Genomic DNA, 19,878 nt, shown 5'->3' on the forward strand with positions numbered 1-19,878 from the left:
ATGACTTGTAAGACCAATGAAGTTTCGAAACCGTTCAAAAAACCTCAATCATGTTTTTTTTTGTTCACAAAAAACACGACCATAACCTTTTGTTAAAAAAACCCAATGAAATTAAACTTTTGTTAAATTCTCATTAGAGGCAACAAGATTCATTATGTATACAATTAGTTGGTAAATTACTTGACATTATATTTAATGACATGGACAAACATATCAAAATTACCCTTTATGTATCAATTTAAGGCTTGGAGAAGAGAAAAACAAATGACATCTATGTTCGATCTCGTGTAATGGCTACTTATTGTTCTTCCTCTCAATCATTGATGTCTAACTCAAGAGAAGGGAATCCACATCCACAAGGGTTTGCATCATCAAATATCTTTTTTGTAGATACTGAGTTGGACATCAACGATTGAGAAGAAGAAGTGAGAGTAGCAATTATGAAAGATCTAACACAGACTTCCTTCGTTTTTCTTTTCTCCATGCCCTAAATCGATATATAAAGGGAAATTAAAATTTGTCTATACAATGTCAGTAAAAATAACGCCATATCATTTCCCAAGTAATTGTATACCTAATGAATCTAATTTCATCTAATGAGATTTGAACAAAAGTTGACGTTCGTTGGGGGTTTTTTTAGATAAAACGTTAAGTTCGTTGGGCTCTTTCAGATAAAATGTTAAGTTCATTGGGTATTTTTGAACAAACAAAACATGATTGAGGTTTTTTGAATGACTTCGAAACTTTATTGGTCTTACAAGTCATTTTCCCATACTATATATTAGCATGGCTTAGCCTCTGAACCGAATTTTCAGTGGACGTTCCTATGAATTTTGGGGCATGAAAAAATATCCATTTCAGGTCACGAGAGATATGGGATTTTTTATAGAATTACTACACACATAGAATCACTGATGAAGCTCCACAAAGATAAAATCAAAAGAAATATGCCAATGTTTTGTTGTTCATCCAACATGAAATGGATGAAACTATTTTCCCCATAATCGTTTCAAGAAAATAATGTAACATTCTCAAGACTTAGTACCAAGGGTCTGCTATGGTTATCAACATCTAGCTTTAACATCTAAGAAAGTATGTCGATACTATGATAAGGAACACAAACAAAACAACACAAGAACTTCCAGCCAAAGCATCACCATTAAAATACACTCAAATTCATGTCTATGGAGATAAAATTACTAATGAATTCTTAGTAGCCAAGGAGTTGAGAATCTTAATAATGGTGTAGGAGACATTACAAATCAAAGGATCTTGGAGCTTTTTCATTTTCTAATGGATGGCTCATTCTTGTTAGAAATAAACTCCAATAATGTAGATTTCTTGAAAAAAATCAATTTGAACAACTTTGATATTCGATTAATCAGTGTTTATGGTCTTGGTGCAGTTTGTTTTGGTTCCTATATTCTAGGATGTATTTATTATCTAACCTCTTTTATAGTTACCTATTAGCTGTTTTTTAAATATTTAGGAGGTGTAGAATGATGTTGCAGTTTATGTCAACCAAAAATATAACCAAGATTTTGTTAAAAATTACTATGTTATCCCCTGTTTTTATTTTCTTCTTTCTGCATCAAAGATATGCCTGCATGTAAGAATTATAAAATTTTACGCCAAATTTAAACTTTTTCAATCATAAATACAACCCAATAGTATTTGTTTACAAAAAGTTTTCAATTCATTATTCATCAGAGTGTCCCAATAACTAGATCATAAGGATGAGGAGCGGTACTTTCATGCCTTTTCCTTGCCATGATCTCCTGAAGTACCTGAAACAGTAAACTGAAAACTGTAAGCCCGATGGATTAGTGAGCTACCCCCAAAATACCAATACCTCACTAATAATACCATATAAGTAATAATCAATTAGTCAACAGGCATACTGGGCCATCGGCCTGACTGGACCGCAACGTGGGCCTACAGTCTATCTGGATCTATCTCGAGCCTTCAGCATGACTGGACCGCCACGAGGGCCCACAGTCTCCCCGGACCACTCATAGGGTGTGTTGGCCTTCAGCACAAAGCAGGACCGCCTCAACCCAACCCACAAGCAATAACCATGTGCGCATAACTAACATATACTGGCATATACAAACATCAAACATATTTATCTTGCTGATCATCAATTATAGCAAGCTCTCGTAACTAGAGCACCGGCCTAGCAGGTCACTAACATACCAATCCCTACGGATCATAAGAGAATAACATATTGTTTATCCCGATTCCGATCTAGCAGATCATAACCACACGAAGTATACCACAACAATAACAACTAAAGGGTCGTCCTTGGTTCCTTACACCCTATTGAAATAGTGAGGATAAATCACCTTGCAGATGTCGACTCGGAAGATAAATTCCAACTCTCGAATCATTACCAAGAACTCCATCACATATTACCATAATATAAACACCCCCCATAAGCCAACTAATCAACCCTTTGGTCAAAGTCATAGTCCACAGTCACGGTCAACAGTCCATGTTGACCCTACTCGCCGAGTACCCTCGACTACTCGTCGAGTTCCTTGAAGTACTTTTCTACTCGCCGAGTCAATCTAGTGACTCGTTGACTTCCTTTGGTTTACGATCGAACTCTAAGGCCACTCGTCGGGTCTTCTTCTTGCAACTCAATGGTTACACACGTATACATAATTTGGGGAACCGTCGTCCGACTCGCCGAGTTGTTCATATAACTTGTCGAGTCTACGACAATCTTCATCGGACTCGCTGAGTTGTTCATCCAACTCGTCGATTCCATGCCTATCTTCATTTGACTCGCCGAGTCAACCTTGCGACTCGTTGAGTCCCTTCAGTCCTTAAGCCATACAAACTCTTTTAAGCCATGCAGTGGTTCCAAATTACAGATCCAAGCTTCTAAGTGTGACAAACCGAAACTTTTTTCCTGTATGATTGATCCATAAATCAAATTTAAACTCGAATTCATTATCTATTATCGACATTGTGGGTCCATGTGAGTACTTTAGGCTTAGTATAACCTAGGTATGAGTCTCAAGGAGAGTTAGAAAGTGTGTAGCATCACAAAACCGAGCCATACACACCAAGGAAGGTGTATGCGGCCGCATACCCGCGTGTGTGGCCAGCCAGGCGCACACCTCAGCTGTACACACCCTCCAGCCTCACACCTAACCCTATATATTGGAGGAGACCCCGCCCCACCCTTCAGTCACTCTTCCCCTCTTTTGGTTGCACACTACTTTCTCTCTCTATTTTCTCTCTCTAAAAACTTCATCTAAGAACATCATTAAGGACTCAAAAATGTGAATTACTTCATCATCCAACTTGTTATAGTGGTAAGACATTTGAAGGAGTGCGGCCGCACACCTTCAAGTACCCTCCAAAGTGAGAGTATGGCCCCTATATCTGAATCAAAACATGGTTTGGAACTTGGAATAACTCAAAAACCTAAATTTCAGGATCAAACAAGGACTGTACGGCCGCACACTCCTGTGTACGACCGCACACGCCCTCTATACGGCCGCACACTCCTGTATGTAGCCACATACTGGTGGTTACCATGGTTTTCAAACAGAACATACCTTTCATTCAAAAACCGACAAACATGTTAGAAAATATTGGATTTTCTTGGTAAGCATGCGTTCATATTTCAGAACTTGTTAATAACGGTTTTCGATACAAACGATATTTACCTATAATGGAAAGAAACTATTTATACAAACTCAGTGACTAGTTTTCAATACAAAAACATGCTTATGAACTCTCCGGCTTTATGCTGATATGTTTGCAAAATCGCTTGTATTCTCAGGACAACGACAGACAGGTACCTAGCCAGCTTTTGGAGAAGACGGAGCATTTTTGGAGTCTCGTCTTTATCTTCTGTTATATAATACTATGTACCTACTTTTTTTTCAAACAAATGTAAATATTTATATTGTAATGTAATGGTTGTGTTTACTATGCTTGCTATGATACGATTGTTGTGATACTACGTATGACGTCGCCGCCCCCGGACGTTTCTGTCGTTGTTTTCCTGACGGTTCGGGGGTGTGATAGATTGGTATCAGAGCTATTGTTTATAGTGAACTAAGTATACCTAACCTTACATGGTATACAACTATAAACACTAAGGGGCCGAAGTGCTCGGAACTAAAAGTATACTTTAAAAAACAATAAGTATTTTTACTCCAAGTATACAAGTATACCTACATACCAGAAATCGTATCGTAAAAAGAACCAGACAAAAGTAATTGGATGTTGAACACTGTGGTTAAACTTAGTCAGTTATGTAATCATGTCCAGGGTCAATATATCCTGATCAACTATATTCATTCGAGACATGACTAACATGTGCTTGGGAGTGACTGTGGTGTTGCGGCAGACCTAAAACTTACCAAGTATTTCTACCAAAAGCAATCGATGGAACAAAACCTTCAACATAAAATACTATAGGAGTATTTTGATCAAAGCTGGATACATTGTATAAATTCATTCCAAGAGTTGCTACTCATTCTGTCCTAGAGATTGTTTACTTTCATTAGTAACGCCTTCCTATTTATCACTTAGTAGAACACTTTACCTATCATACAGAGATACATCCTGTTTCATATCTCTGGATTCAATTTAGTAGACTTACCATCCTCTCCTTCCTGATCATTTTAGAACGATATGCCTCCAACGAAAACACCCAGCTCAAAGAACAACAATCCTCCACCACCACCTCCTCAGTTTGATCTCGCTATGTTACAAGCAGTTGTTACTGCTGTTGTGGCTGCCGCGATGTCACAGATGAATCTGGCGGATCTGGTGGACATGGAGGTGGTATGCATCCCCAGAATCAGGAAGGTTGATAGGGACACCAGAAGGAGTGTTCCTATAACGAATTCATGAACGAAAAAGGCCACACCTTTCAACGGCATTGGAGGTGTCATTGCCTTGACTCGATGGTTCGAAAAAATCGTGTCCATCTTCGAAATCTGTTCCTGTTCGGAATCCAACAAAGTAAAATTATCTGCTTGCACCTTCACCAACAGGGCACTGACCTGGTGGAATGGTCGGGTCAAATCCCTAACCCTACCAGTGGCAAATGCTATGGGTTGGGAGACTTTGAAAGAGCTCATGCTTGCTGCGTACTGCCCTCGGGGTGAAATGCAGAAACTAGGGCACAAACTTTGGAACCTAAAGATGAAGGGTTCCGATGTTGTTGCCTACACATCTAGGTTTGAAGACCTAGCGCTCCTCTGCCCAGGGATGGTCACCTCAGAAAGCAAAAAGATTGAAAGATACATTTGGGGGCTGACCCAGCCAATCAAAGGAAATGTCTTGGCTGCTAGGCCAAACACCTTCGATAGCGCTATGTGCATGGCGCAGACTCTGATCGATCATGGAGTCGATCTCAATAAAGTGACCATCGCTCCTGAACCGGCTAAAGGGAGTGGTGAGAAAAGAATATTTTGGAAACAGAAGAAGGGTCAGTCTTCGCAGGAGCCCTCAAAGAAACAGCAAACAGTGGCAATCCACGCTGCAACTACTCCTGTTGCTGCTCCTGCAACTCAAGCACGTACCAGTGGATATATTGGTACCCTCCCTTGGTGCAGCAAGCGCAATTACCACCACCGTGTGCCCGACCCATGTCGTGAAATGCGCAGCAACAACTATGGCAAAAAGGGTCACATTGCCCGAAACTATAGAACACCAGCCCAAACAACCAATCAGGCATCTGGAGCAGGTGTCGGTCAGGCCTGCTATGGTTGTGGTGAGGTCGGGCACTACAAGAGAAATTGCCCCAAGGCAACAACAACTGGCAATACTGGGAGAGTTCTAGCAACGGGGCAAGAAGAGGCAGTTGTTGATCCTACCATTGTCACGGGTACGTTCCTCTTCGACAACTCTACGGGCTACCCATATCGCCTAGCGCCAGCAGAAATGCAAGAGTTTTCCAGCCAACTCAACGGGCTACTCAACAAAGGATTTATCAGAACGAGTTCCCCACCCTGGGGAGCCCCGGTTTTATTTGTGAAGAAGAAAGATGGATCCTTTTGGATGTGCATTGACTACCGAGAGTTGAACAAACTCACCATCAAAAACCGCTATCCTCTTCCTCGGATCGAAGACCTCTTCAACCAACTTCAAGGAGCCAGTTATTTCTCCAAGATAGACCTCAGATCAGGGTACCGTCAGCTACGATTCCACAAGGATGATCTCCCTAAAACAGTATTTCGGACTCGATATGGTCACTACAAATTTGTGGTGATGCCCTTCGGTCTAACCAACGCACCGGCAGTGTTCATGGACCTGATGAACCGGGTTTCTCGTCCTTTCTTGGACAAGTTCGTAATCGTGTTCATAGACGATATACTTGTCTATTCCAAAATGAGGAAGATCACAAACAACACTTGAGATTAGTGTTGGAAACTCTAAGAACAGAAAAGTTGTACCCGAAATTTTCCAAGTGTGAATTCTGGATACGGAAAGTAACTTTCTTGGGTCATGTGGTGAGCGAGGAAGGCATACACGTGGACCCTTCCAAAATCAAGGTGATAGAGAATTGGTCACCACCAAAGACGCCCCCTACAGAAATCCGTCAATTCTTGGGTCTCACTGGCTACTATCGCAGATTCATCCAGAATTTCTCTCGAATTGCCAAACCTTTAACCACTCTAACGCAGAAGGGCGTACCTTTTTGTTGGAGTGAAAAGCAAGACACTGCATTCCAAACACTGAAACAGGCCCTATGTAGGGCACCTATCTTGTCTCTGCCCGAAGGGACGGAGGACTTTGTTGTCTACTGTGATGCATCCAATCAGGGCCTAGGCTGTATGCTTATGCAATGAGGAAAAGTCATTGCTTATGCCTCTAGACAATTGAAAGCACACGAAATCAATTATACAACTCATGACTTGGAGTTGGGAGTAGTTGTCTTCGCACTGAAAATTTAGAGACATTACCTCTACGGAACCAAGTGCACTATCTTAACTGACCATAAAAGTTTGCAGCATATCTTCGATCAGAAAGAGTTGAACATCAGACAACGACGATGGGTTGAGCTACTCAGCGATTACGAGTGTGAAATCCGCTACCATCCCGGCAAGGCCAATGTGGTGGCAGATGCCCTTAGCCAGAAGGAGTACTCAAGTCGTGGAGTGAACGCAGTGACCATGACTATCCATTCCCATTTATCCGTGCAAATCAAAGAGGCTCAGTTAGAAGCCTTAAAACTAGAGAAGATGCCAGGTGAAGCCCTAAAAGGAATGGAAAAGAACCCAGAAATCAAGAGAGACGAAGTCTATTACTTTATGAACCAGATCTGGGCCCCAAAGCTTGGTAGTTTCAGAGAAGTCGTCATGAACGAAGCTCACAAGACCAAATACCCCGTTCATCAAGGATCGGATAAGATGTACCTCGATCTCAAGAAGTTATATTGGTGGCCAAACATGAATGCCGAAATCGTTAACTTCGTGGGCAAGTGTCTGACTTGCGCCAAGGTGAAGGTCGAATATCAGAAACCCTCGGGTCTGCTCCAGCAGCCCGAGATACCTGAGTGGAAGTGGGAGATGATTTCTATGGATTTCATTACCAAATTACCAAAATCTCCGAGTGGGTACAACACCATCTAGGTAATTGTCGATCGACTAACTAAATCAGCCCACTTCCTGCCAATCAAAGAAACTTTCAAAATGGAGAGACTCACGCGAATCTACATCCAAGAGATAGTCCGACTGCACGGTCTGCCTACATCCATTATTTCCGATCGAGACAGCAGGTCCACTTCGAGGTTTTGGCAGTCCCTTCAGAAATCTCTTGGAACTAAGCTGGATATGAGTACAGCTTATCATCCTCAGACAGATGGACAGATTGAGAGAACCATCCAGACCTTGGAAGACATGTTGAGAGCATGTGTCATCGACTTCGGTAAATCATGGGACACCCATTTGCCCTTGGTTGAATTCTCTTACAGCAATAGTTACCATACCAGTATCAAGGTTGCGCCTTTCGAAGCCCTCTATGGCCGCAAGTGTCGATCCCCTATGTGCTGGGCTGAGGTGGGCAACACACAGCTAGCCAAAGGGCAAGTCCCCGATAGCACTCTCACTGGTCTAGAAATCATCCATGAAACTACCAAAAATATCATACAAATCCGAGAATAACTTAAGGCCTCCCGTGATACACAAAAGAGCTACACCGATAAACGACAAAAACCCTTGGAGTTATAGGTTGGCGACCATGTCCTGTTGAAAGTCTTGCCCTGGAAAGGCATGATACGCTTCTGAATGCGTGGAAAGCTAAATCCAAGATACATAGGACCCTTCGAGATCCTCGATAGGATCGGTCTAGTAGCCTAAAAACTTCGTTTACCGCAAGAATTTAGCAACATCCATCCTGTCTTCCACATCTCAAACCTTAAGAAGTGCTTATCCGACGATCCACTTGCAATTCCTCTTGATGAGATTGAAATCAACGAGAATCTGAACTTTGTGGAAGAACCAATTGAAATCATGGATAGGGAAGTTAAACAAACGAAACAAAGTCGCATCCCGATAGTAAACGTTCGCTGGAATGCCAAGCGGAGACCTGAATTCACTTGGGAGCGTGAAGATCAGATGAAACAGAAGCAGTCACATCTCTTTCCCTAGTTCATGATTTCTATTCTATATTCGAATTTCGGGACGAAATTCCCTCTAACGGGGGGAATGATGTGACAACCCGAAACTTTTATCCTATATGATTGATCCATAAATCAAATTTAAACTCGAATTCATTAACTATTAGCGACATTGTGGGTCCATGTGAGTACTTTAGGCTTAGTATAACCTAGGTATGAGTCTTAAGGAGAGTTAGAAAGTGTGTAGCATCACAAAACCGAGCCATACACACCAAGGAAGGTGTTTGCAGCCGCAGACCCGCGTGTGGGGCCAGCCAGCCGCACACCCCAGTCGTACACACCCTCCAGCCTCACACCTGACCCTATATATTTGAGGAGACCCCACTTTATTCACTCTTCCCCTCTTTTGGCTGCACACTACATTCTCTCTCAACTTTCTCTCTCTAAAAACTGCATCCAAGAACATCATTAAGGACTTAAAAACGTGAACTACTTCATCATCCAGCTTGTTATAGTGGTAAGACACTTGAATCTAAGCCTAAAACTCATAGTGTTCTTTATGTTCTTCGTCCTTTGAAGGAGTGCACCCGCACACCATCATAAGGTGGCCGCACACACTCAAGTACCCTGTAAAGTGAGAGTATGGCCCCTACATTCGAATTAAAACATGGTTTGGAACTTGGAATACCTCAAAAACCAATATTTCGGGATCAAACAAGGAGTGTACGGACGCACACTCCTGTGTAGGGCCGCACACGCCCTCTGTATGGCCACATACTCCTGTGTACAGCCACACACACAACTCTGGCCGCAATCCCTGGCCACACACTCACTTTTATGGCCATACACCCACTCTAATGCTCATAGTTGGCCTTAAACTTACAAGGATCACTACGTGTGGAACCTAGAGCACTTAGTTCAAACAATTCCAAGACCTTAGGATGGTTTCCTGTCATGATTAGTCATGAAATACCCTAATCTAATACATATATGTGTTACCATATGATTAATAGGGTCCATTTACGTTCAGAACATCCATTAACACACCGCATTCATATCGATTGTACACGCGAATCCTACGTTAAACAGTTTGTTCATACCCCTACAATTTTCCGAGTTTTTCATGTTTTCCGAGGGGGGGGGATAGACGTTAAACATAGAGGTTTTCATAACTTAAAAACTGATGCAATTACAATGATATACTATCAAAAATTTAGATACAATTATCCCTCTTGTATTACACGGAGCATAAGGGATGCTTTCAATTCATAATTGCATAGTTTTCAAAATCATACCCGAACGTAACAACCTTTCAAACTATAATAGGTCTGGTTTGGGATTTCATTACCAGTCATACAGGTTCAAACTTCACGCAAAGTCAAATATATAAACTATGTCAGATTTAGTTTATCCATTACTACGAATACAAAACTAGAGTATCATGCTAAATAATTATTTTATGTATAATTATTTATACTCTATACCGTTACAAACGAATTCGAACTTGAGAACAACCGAACAAACACGTAAACTAGCTAACACAGGATTGTGATACTATCTTCGTTTTGCCCCTCAGGGTATCAATAAATCCTCACCGGTAGTAGAACCAGAGTCTCCTGGAGGGAGAGCGTGAAATTTGTGAATAGATCTATTCGGGACCAACAATCCCACACCTAAACTGTTAGCTGCAGTTAGGCGGGCATGCCTGGGGTGACAAATTTATTAATCGTACGACGCCTGAAGAACGCCAAGGAGGCCACATGTCAAATTAGTATGGTTATATGACTCACAATAAGTATAAACTAATCATTGTTTACGGGATTTCATTCTTCTATAGTTTTATTTTAACTAATAAAACTACATAACTACTTACTGGAGGGTATTCCAGGGATAAAGTCTATAGTTTTATTTTAAGTAATAAAACTACTATACATACTGGTGGCAACCAGGGTTTTCAAACAGAACGTACCTTTCATTCAGAAACCGACAAACATGTTAGAAAATATTGGATATTCTTGGTAAGCATGCGTTCATATTTCAGAACTTGTTAATAACGGCTTTCGATACAAACGATATTTACCTATAATGGAAAGAAACTATTTATACAATCTCAGTGACTAATTTTCAATACAAAAACATGCTTATGAACTCTCCAGCTTTATGCTGATATGTTTTCAAAATCGCTTGTATTCTCAGGATAACGATAGACAGGTACTTAGCCAGCTTTTGGAGAAGACGGAGCATTTTTGGAGTCTCGTCTTTATTTTCTGTTATATAATACTATGTACCTACTTTGTTTTCGAACAAATGTAAATATTTATATTGTAATGTAATGGTTGTGTTTACTAAGCTTGCTATGATACGATTGTTGTGATACTATGTATGACGTCGCCGCCCCCGGATGTTTCCGTCGTTGTTTTCCTGACGGTTCGGGGTTGTGACACTAAGGCATGCTTTTCACGTAAAGTTGCAAACTTTACGTCCATGCATGGCTAAAAAGGCTCTTAATGACAAATCCAAGCTCATAATGGGGTTTCATACACAAGGAAGACTTCATACAAGGCTAAAATCGGAGCTTTATGACTCTAGAACCCAAGAAGGATCCATATATGAAGTTACAACTTCAGATCTAGCTCATATCTCACAATATCATCTCATTCAAACCATAAAAACCCTAGATCTCCACCAAATGAGATCTAGAAGCAAAAAGAGGAAAATGTGACGACTTGATACCTTCAAATGATGCTAACTGAGGTAGATCTCGGATTCCCACACCTTCCTTGCTCCTATCCTCATGCTCTCCAAATTCTTCCTTTCCAAAAACCTTCTTCCCAAGCTCAAAACAAAAAAGAATGAAGCACCACACAAATTAGGGTTTCTACGAGCTCTCAAGGACTGCAAAGAGGCCAAATGAGGCTTATGCTTCTTTAAATAGAGTGCAGAACCCCGTGATTTAGGGTTTCATCAGCCAGCTCCCACTCGTCGAGTTCCTTCCTGGACTCGGCGAGTAGTTCAATAAATATGCGATCCAACCCGTTGCAACTTGACGAGTAGGGCAACCAACTCGTCGAGTTGGTGTTAAAACCAAATAAAATTTCATTCAAATCAATACCTGAGAATTGGGGCGTTACAATTCTCCCCCACTTTGTCACAACTAGGAATTTTGGTGCCTTGTAATTATAACACTTAAAACAACTATGAATCAATAACATGAAAGCATGCATGATGCTTATTCTATAACAACAAAACTTCATCAAATACTTCATTCTAGCCCTACAAATGGTCAACAAAGAATTGGAAACCTTTGAAATTCCAATTTGAGTTCACTTTGGACTAGGATTTCCTTATTGGGCCTAATGGACTAATAAGCTTCCAATTTATCCATCTTGAATCTAGAACTCTCTAATGGGCCCTAATTGGACCTATATACATGAAACTTAACATTTTCAGTCCTTATGAACCCAAAATAAATTAGATTAACTTTAATGGGCCTTATTGGACCAAAACAAATTTATATTAGCCCTAATAGGCCATAAAAATCATTCCTTGATTTTTATTGGACCAAAAATCATTCAACATAACCATAATATGGGCTAAACACTCCAAAGCCCAATTCTTTCCTTCTTTCTTCTCCTCTTCTCGGCCCAACTACACAAGGAAGGAGAAGTTGACTTTTGCTTGCCACCTCACCATTGTTTCTTGGTTCTCCATGCAAATAACTCATGTATCCAAGAAACCATCCCTTCACTCACTCTCTCTTCTCTCTTGTCTTTCTTCCTCTTGGCCGAACCCAAAAACACACACACACACACACACTTCACTCAAAATTCTCTCAAGGAAACTCTCTACACTCCTCTCTAAATTTTCGAGATCTAAGAGGCTTTCATAGAGATTCTTCCATAAAAATCATCAGCCAAGGTAAGTTTATGTTTGGATCCATGATCTAGCTACTTCATCTCATCCAAAAAATCTCTTCTAAATCCATTCAATCTTGTGATCATGCACCTTAGAAGCATCTAAGTTCGAGATTTACCAAGAAGACTTGCTAAGATCGAAATTTCTTCTTCTAGTCTTCTTCAAAACCAAAACTACAACTCAAGGTGAGCTTCATACCCCTGTATTTTCGGTTTTCATATGTTTTATGGTGGAGAATACAAGAAAATGTGTAGATCTATGTGTATGTGTATGCTATGTGTGATTTTATGCATGTATGTGTGTGATGTTATATGTTTGTGTGATCAATATGTAACAAAAGGGGTGATAATTCAAGGTCTATGACATGAGAAAGGAAACAAACATAACCTAAGTTATTTTACACTAATCAAGTCAAGAAAAATAGCTTATAAGGTTATGAGGAACATACTTTAACATAAAACTCATTTTAGGACTTAAAATGTTAAAAATACAAAACTTGGGGTAAAAACTACCAAGTCACTGTTTCTTGAGGGTCAAAAGAGTCAAAACAGTTTTTATAATTATTTTTCTGAATATTAGAATTTTCAAAGGACTTAAAATGCAAAAATTTGAGTTATTGGGCTAAATATGGGCTTTTCGGCCCAACTAGCCAGAAATTGCAAAAATTGAAGTTTTTAAGAGGCTGAATTGTAACATTCTGTAAAACAGGGGACATGAAGTGAAATAAAACTATTTCTAAGGTCAAAAATGCTTTTAAACTTCAAAAAGGATCAAAAATGTAAACTTTTGTATTTTGGGCCAAAACTATAAAAATTCCGAAAGTTGGGGTTCTAACCGAGAAACACCATTCTGGAAGGGCTAAAACTGTTTACTAAATATAATTCGTGTTAAAAATGTCTTTTCAACAAGTTTATGACACAAAAGTGTCAAGAAAATGTTTTTAAGGACTAAAAATGAAATTCTTTTATATAAAGGACTAAAAGTGTTATTTTTATAAAAGAAAGGTAGTGAAAGGGGTCAAAGTCATACCTCTAAAGAAATTAATTCATTAAGACAAAATACAAGATATCCGGCTAGCGACAAAACGAAAAACAAATACACCTTCAATACCAAATATCGTTATAAACGAATTGATTCAGTCTCGAATCAATACAAAACAACAAACGTTAAATCAAAACACTTCAATAGATACGTGATGACTACAATGAGTAAATCTACAATCTTTGGGCTTATGACTTTCAAATTATGCTTGTTGGTACTTGCAAGCCCACCAACATGATCTTTGGGCCTAAAGGGATAACGCTTATATGTTATTGGGCCTTTAATGACCCAATATTTTATAAAAAGAACTTCCAATAGCTTTGAGTGCTAGTGGGCCAAAGTGTCTCGCTAGAAAAGCTAATAAGGTCACAGTAATCAAATGCGAGTTGGAGCATCATGTCTTTTGCATCCACGACAACCGAAGGAACTTACGATAGTAGTTGGACATAATACTCCCCTCCTCTTCATTTGTTAAGGCTTATGAGAAATCAAAGTAGACAAAATTAGGACGATATATAATATGGATTAATTCAATATTCATTCGTTCAGACAATACAAAAATCAGTAATCACGAATACATTTCAACATCGGGTTTTTCCGGGGAATTCAATACTACTCGTTCGAAATATTATAACTATAATACAAAATACCCTTTATATATATATATATATATATATATATATATATATATATATATATTTAAAATCATTGGTGCATCAACTTATGGATCTCACAACTTGATAAACAAAAGTCTTTTCAGAAAATATCGGATTTTCTGGGTTTTACAAAATAAACAAATCATTTTATCACAACATTGCTTATGAACTCACCAACATTTCATATGTTGACGTTTTTCTAAAATAACTTGTATTCTCAAGTAACAGTTAAGCGGAAGAGTTATAAGAAGTAATGTTAGATGTTATGTTGTTAAATGTACTCAAACTATGTAGGTTATGAATGTGTAGCGTTAAAACAATGTACTTGATGTGAACAATTCCAGTTGTAATATATTGATGCATGGTAACGTTTATGTTATGATTCATGTATATTCATTGTGACGATCTTCAATTTAAGTCAAGCGAGCCCTCAGACATTTCCATCGTCTGTTTCGGGGGTGTGACACACTTGAACTAGACTTCACCCTCGAAGTTTGCTGGAATAAACAATGTCAGGTAATGCTCGCGCATCTCCGCCTCCGGCTCCCATGTCTACTCGAATCCCCTCCAATGATCCCACTGCACCTTCACGAAAGGTATTTGTTTGTTCTGCAAAATCTTCTTCTTGTTTTCCAAAATGGCCACATGGCTCTCCACGTAATTCAGGCGCTCATCGACCTAGATATCATCCAGCGATACCACTGCCTCCTGGTCCATAATGAACTTTCACAATTGCGAAACATGGAACGTGATGTGAATCCGGCTAAGATCCTCCAGAAGCTCAAGCCTATAAGCCACTTTGCCAACCCTGGCAATAATCCTGAATGGCCCAATATATCGGGGACCCAATTTTCCCTTTTTCCTGAAGTGGATCACACGCTTCCAGGGAGAGACCTTCAGGAGTAGCATGTCACCCACCTGAAATTCCAACTGAGATCGGCGTCTGTCGGCATAACTTTTCTGCCGACTCTGAGCGATCTGCAATCACTGTCTAATCTGCTGTATCTTCTTGGTAGCTTGCAAAACTACCTCCGTCCGACCCATTACCTTGTGTCCGACCTCACCCCAACACACTAGGGTTCTACATCTCCGACCATACAACAGCTCAAAAGGCACAACGCCAATACTGGAATGATATTTGTAGTTGTAGGTGAACTCTGCAAGTGGTAGGTGGGAATCCTAACTCCCACCGAAGTCAACGACACACTCCCTCAGCATATCCTCGAGGGTCTGAATGGTTCACTCACTCTATCCATCGGTCTGCGGATGGAACACTATACTAAAGTGCAGTCGCGTACCCAGTTCACCATGGAACTTCTGCCAAAGATGGTAAGTAAACCTGACATCCCGATCGGAAACGATGGAGACTGGAACCCCATGGTGAGAGACAATGTCACTGACGTACATGTCGGCCAATTTCTCAGCTGACGAACTCTCCCGTCTAGCCAAGAAATGGGCACTCTTGGTCAATCGATCCACGATGGCCCATATAGCATCGAACCCCATCGTCGTCCTCGGTAACTTCGTAATGAAGTCCATCGTGATCTGCTCCCATTTCCACATGGGAATCTCCAGAGGTTGCAGCTTAACATGCGTCCTCTGATGCTCGGCCTTGACCATCCTACAGGTCAGGCACCTCTCAACATACCAAGCGATTTCTCGCTTCATACAGGGCCACCAATAACTCAAACTCAGATCGCGGTACATCTCGGTGGCCCCCGGGTGTATAGAAAAGTGAGACTTATGAGCCTCCGCCATCACTGTCTGCCGGAACCCTCCGGACATCGGAACCCAAACCTGACCGTGTCGATTCAATAATTCGCGACTATCCTGAACCAACGGGGTGCCCTCACCTTTAATCCTTTCCAACCTCCAGTTCTCTGGCCTCATGCCCTCAACCTGAGCATCCCTAATCAAGCTCACATGCGGGGAATCCACCGTTATCCTGATATAACTTGCTAGGGTAGATGACCCAGCTGACTTGTGGTTCAAAGAGTCCGCAACCACATTCGCTTTACCAGGATGGTAAAGGATCTCACAATCATAGTCATTGACTACATCCAGCGACCTGCGCTTTTTTGTTTCCAAATTAACGATTCTGAAGTTGATTGATATGGAAGTCATTTGCAAAACTGATTTTATTTCTTCACTCTGCAATTCCGTGAAATTAATTTTATATATTCACTTCTACTGAGAGGGTTACCGAGGAAAAAATTGTAACAACCGGTTAGTTTCTACCTTCGAGTTTCTGTACCATCGCTTCCATTAGGTAAGGGGCATTGATTTTTTCATTTGGTTCTTTGATTTTTTTGCTTCAATATCCTCCACTTTTCTAGGCTGACTTTAAAACACAAATTTGTAAATATTAATGTGTTCCCGTCAAATTTGTGTTGATGAGGTATGTTTGGGTTTTGTTGAGTCTATTTTTATGTTTTTCTTAGTTTATTTCATCCACCTTTTTATATTTTTTTAATGATTGAATCCACTGACTATTTTTGGGTTTTGTCTAGACTATTTTTCAGATAATGAAATTTAAGGTTTACGAGCCCGAATTACTAAATGGGTAATTTATGCAGCAATTTTGGTTCCAAGGTGACGACTGGTCATCCCTCTTTCTATTTGCTTTCAATTTCGTGTTTGTTTAAGTGTGTTCTTGAATTTGATTTATGAATGTGTTTGAATATAAGCATGGGTAAGTAAATTGACTGATGGAATTGTTTTTTTTTATGATCATTATAATTAGGGGTTTCCTTTCTACTCAACATCCAATTAGGGATTCATCTAATTAGAGTTACTTTTTCCAGTTTTTGTATTAAATATAATTTTTTTTCTTATATGATAAACCAAGAAAGTCTTCAATTTTGACCAACTTATGATACTGCTAGATTATGAAATCCTGCAAGTTCTTTTTTGAATTTTAAACTATTCAAATTTGTTGCCATTTCAAGGGTTGTCATTCCTGACCAAAGAGCCGCAATTCCTGCAAATCCATATTTTTATAGTTAATGAGATCACGAATATTGTTGTTTTACGAGTGTGGTCAAAGCTTGTCACAGATAACTTCTTTTCAAAGAGAATTATGTTATCTTCATTGTGTGATTTAATCCGGTTTTGTGATTCATTTAGAACATAAACTTGATCTTTATCCTATGTCAAAACTTATTTAACAAACATATTGATCATGTTTGCCATCAGATAATGTACAAGGGTATTTTTGTCATTGTTACCTGGTCAAGAAAATCCACATGTTCCTCTTCTAAAGGTAAGCCAAAAATTATATTTTCTGATTATTAGTGAGTGTTTTTGTGTATTAATAGTATTTTGTTATGATTAGGATATGTTTGCTTCTGAAAGGAGAAAAACAAAGATGCTTACAGAGCTCATGTTGAGCGTGCTGCCATTAATACCGCTGTCGGGGTTCATTAAAGATGGTTTTATTCTATAGATTTTGCATCAAAATAATAAAAAGAAAAAAAAAAACATGTTTGCTTTGTTCAGGGTGTTGGTGGATATCCTACATCTTCCAGTCAGAATTATAAACAACAGAAGTCTGAACTTTCAACGAAGGTGAAAGAGTTGCAATACAGGTTGGATTTTGATGTTCCAAAATATTTTGTAGTTTTTTTTCTTTTGTATCCTTTTCTTATTCTAATTAATCCGAAATCTTCATTTTTTTTTTTTGGTTTTTGTTTGGGTGTTTTTGGTTTTATGGGTTTACAATTTTGTGTGCATACGTAGAAGAAAACCATGGTTGAGCATGGATACATGGAAAATCTTAGGAGTTCAAAAGTAAGGTGAAAATGCTTAAATGTTTTCATGCTATATTTTTTGTGCAGCTTTTTAATGGAGATGAAATACTTTTCATTATATATAAATCGATTTATTGTTTTATTATTTTTGCTTTTGGATGTGATTATTCATGACACTTTTCATTTAAATTTACACCGCTTAATGGTTTCTCACATCAATGTAATGCATTCAACTTCATAATTTATTCTATTCTATATGTTATATTTAATCAATGTTATGCATTCAACTTTTTTAAGATTAGTATATTGTTAATCAACATACTATGTTTAATTAGACAATGGGATCATTTACTTTTACTAGACATATAATTTTTTAAATATTTTATTATTTTTTTGATTGATGTAACAAACTCAAAGGCTGATGTTGTTGATAATCTTGATACCACAAAGGAATGACTTCAAGTGTTTGACTCTTTTGCTACGAAGTTTAGATGTCATCTTAAATTGATCAAATTGTTTGGTATGTTTTTGTTGTTGCATGGTTTTTGGATGATGTGGGGAGACACCTTTCACAATCAAAAAAGCAAATAAACATATGGAATCATAAAGATGATGAGCAAAATGATGAAAATGGTCATTTTTACCAAAATGGTCATGACCGAAACTAACCTAAATGGTAAAAATGCTTTCTGTTTCCTTATTATATCATGGTTTAAGTGGGCTTTATTTATTTTAATAAACTAAATGTCATTATATTGATTTATCTTTATTGTAGAAAATTAGTACAGACTCAATCAAAATATATCGGAAGCTGCTAAAAGTATCACAAACTACAGATGAATATAAATGTATTTTACTTTCTTTGAGTCCATTTAATTTTTCAATTTTTTTTTTCTATTAAAATTGCATTGTATGCTTATGCTATGTAATTCACATCCAACCTATGCAAAGCATGGGCATCTACACTTGAATATAGTAAAAGGATGAACCGACTTTTGCAGCTCCATTGCCAGGTGTAGTATAACAAATCCAACACGCACATAAGCACTCAATATTAATGATTAATTATCATGGATGTAGAAAACCGGCGATGACATCTACTACATAGGAGGTAAGTGTTGTTTGATAGAAAAACAGACCCAATTAATGCTTGAGTTTATTAATCATTCCATCACATTACAATTCAATTACATATTTCATGCTTCTATCAAATTTTAAGAAAATATACAACATATATATATATATATATATATATATATATATATATATATATATATATATATATATATATATATATATATATGGTTAGGTTCATGTGAGACGGCCTAACTTTGTGAGACCGTGAGAGACATTTTTTTATTTTATTTTTTTTTTAAATTTTTTTAGTTAATTCAAGTTCCGAAAATAATATTTAAAAAAAAAATTTGGATTTTTTCATTTATTTTGCATATTATAATTATTTTTTAGAATATGTACAGTATAATATTCTATTATAATATTTCACGTATTTTTCAAAAAAAAAAAAAAACGGGATTTTTGTTTTCTTTTTTATTTTTTTTAGTTAATTCAAGTTCTGAAAATAATATTTAAAAAAAGAATTTTTTTGATTTTTTCCATTTATTTTGCATTTAAAATTATTTTTTAGAATATGTGTAGGGTCCATTATGTGTTGCGTCTTGGGCTCGGTCCTTAGTCTAATTTTGTATCCGGATTGGGCCTGTCCATCCGTGATTTATTAATTAGGGTTTAGTATTTATAGAAGCTTGCATGCATCTTTGTACGTAGCTTTTCAGTCGATCATTCACAGTGATTATAGTTTAATCGATTGTAACCCTAAAAGCCTCTACAGTGGAAGTTCTTTATCGAGCTCTGCTGAGGCGTGAATCTATTGAATCATTCAGCTTACTTTTAGTTCATTCTCTTG

This window comes from Lactuca serriola, chromosome 4 (genome assembly GCF_051521515.1).
Source record: "Lactuca serriola cultivar US96UC23 chromosome 4, Lser_US96UC23_V15, whole genome shotgun sequence".
NCBI classification, from domain to species: domain Eukaryota; kingdom Viridiplantae; phylum Streptophyta; class Magnoliopsida; order Asterales; family Asteraceae; genus Lactuca; species Lactuca serriola.